Source organism: Octodon degus, unplaced genomic scaffold, assembly GCF_000260255.1.
Source record: "Octodon degus isolate 3935 unplaced genomic scaffold, OctDeg1.0 scaffold00370, whole genome shotgun sequence".
Classification (NCBI taxonomy): domain Eukaryota; kingdom Metazoa; phylum Chordata; class Mammalia; order Rodentia; family Octodontidae; genus Octodon; species Octodon degus.
The window spans coordinates 832,327-834,737 of NW_004524946.1; positions in this window are offsets into that span (position 1 = coordinate 832,327).

Below are 2,411 nucleotides of genomic sequence, written 5' to 3' on the forward strand. Positions count from 1 at the left end.
TTTTTTTTTTTCTTTTTCGGAATCAGGGATTGAACTCAGGCCTTTGCGCTTGCCAGGGAAGCGCTTATTCCACTGAGCCATCTCCCAGGCCCCTACAGTCTCTTTTTTAAGATTACTATACTTATTCTTGAAAAGATCTTTGACTTATTCAGTTAGATGAATTTCAATGTATTTCATTTTCTTCGGTGCAACTGAAAAACGTATTTTTTCTCTAATTTCCCTATCAGTGTGCTTGTTATCTGTGTAGAGGAATGCTATTGACTTTCGGGTATTGACTTTGTATCCTGCTAAGCTACTAAATTTGTGTATCAATTCTAGTAGCTTCTTGGTGGAGTTTTTTTGGTCTTCCACGTAAAGTATCGTGTCATCTGCAAATAATGATAATTTAACTTATTCTCTACCTATTCTTCTTCCTTTTATTTGTCCCTCTTGTCTAATAGTTCTAGTTAATGATTCCAGAACTATATTGAATAGGAGGGATGATAGAGTACATCCTTGTCTTGTACCAGATCTAAAAGTAAAAGATTTCAGTTTTCCCCCTTTTAGAATTATATTGGCTGTTGGGGTATCATAGATGGCTTTTATCAAATTTAAGTAGAGGCCATCTATTCCAATTTCTGTAGGACTTTGAACATGAATGTGTGTTTGACTTTGTCAAAAGCCTTCTCTTCATCAGTTGAGATGATTTTGTGGTTTTTAGATTTCACTGTATCAATATAGTGTATTACATTTATAGATTTTTGAATACTGAACCATCACTGCATTCTTGGGATGAATCCTACATGGTCATGGTGTATGATCTTCTTCATAATTTGCTGTATTTTTGCTAGGATTTTGGCATCTATGTTCTAAGGGAGATTGGTCTGTAGTTCTCTTTTTTAGTTGTGTCTTTTGCTGGTTTTGGTACCAGTATAGTACTTGCCTCCATGAATGATTTTGGGAGAACTGTTTCCTTTTCAATTTCATTGAAGAGTTTGAGGAGTGTAGGAATTATATCTTCTGTAAATTTCTTGTAGAATTCAGGTGTGAATCCATCAGGAACTGGAATTTTCTTTTTCGACACACTTTTTATTACATTTTGTATTTCTTTGGCAGTTATTGTGTTATTGAGAGTTGTTATAACTTCTGTATTCAGTTTTGGAATTTGAACTTTTCCAGGAATCTGTGCATTTCATCTGTGTCTTATATTCTGTGAGCATAAAGATTCTACAAGTAGCTATGGATAATCTTCTGAATTTCCACTGGGTCTGTGGTGATTACACCCTTTTCATTCTTTGTTGCTTGTATTTGAATTTTCTCTTTCCTCTTTTTGATGAGGTTAGCTAGGAGCTTATCGATTTTATTTAGTCTTTCAAATAACCAACTTTTTGATTCATTAACTCTTGAACTGTTTTCCTCATCTCAATTGAATAAATTTCTGCTCTAATATTTATGATTTCCTCCTGTCTTTGGTCTCTGGGTTTGGTTTGCTCTTCCTTTTCTAGTTGTTGAAGGTGCAGCATTAGGGTGTTTCTTTTTTCCTGTTCAGCTTTTCTACTGTGTGAATTTACAGCTATGAATTTCCCTCTGAGAACTGCTTTCATCGTATCCCATAAATTTCGATAATTTGTGGTTGAATTTTCATTGTATTGTAGATATTGTTGAATTTCTCGTTTAATTTCATCTGTGAACTGTTGATTGCTAAGTAGAGTATTGTTTAATTTCCACATATTTAAGGGTTTTCTCTGGTTTCTTTTGTCATTTATTTCAAGTTTCATTGCACTGTGGTCAGATAATATTCATGGGATAATTTCTGTTTTCTTATGCATGAACTATGGACTCCAATGTGGTCTATTTTAGAAAATGACCCATGTGCAGCTGAAAAAAATGTGTATTCAGCCTTTGGGTGTGTCACTATGTATATGGCCACCAACTCCATTTGTTCCAAGTTCTGGTTAAGCTAGACTACACGTTTGTTAATTTTTTCCCTGGTTCACCTATCTTTTTGGGACAAGGGGATGTTAAGTTCTCCTGTTAAGATTGTGGTATTAGATATTAGATTTTTCATGTCCATTAAGATTTGTCTTATATAGTTGTGTGGTCCCATGTTTGGTACACAGATATTTATGATTGTTACCTCTTCTTTTTGAATTTTTCCCTAACCAGTATATAGTGGTATTCTTTATTTTGTTTGATCATTCCTACTTTGAAGTTGAGACTGTCTGAAAACAAGATTGCTACCACTGCTTTTTTCTGAGGTGCTGTGGCATGTCGTATTGCCTTCCATTCTTTGATTTTCAGGTAATGAATTTCTTTAAGAAACACACTTTCTTTAAGTGTGTTTCTTTTATACAGAATATTGTTGAATTTTGTTTCCTAATCCACTGTGCCAGTCTATTTCTCTTAATTCATTAATTGAGTCCATTTACAAT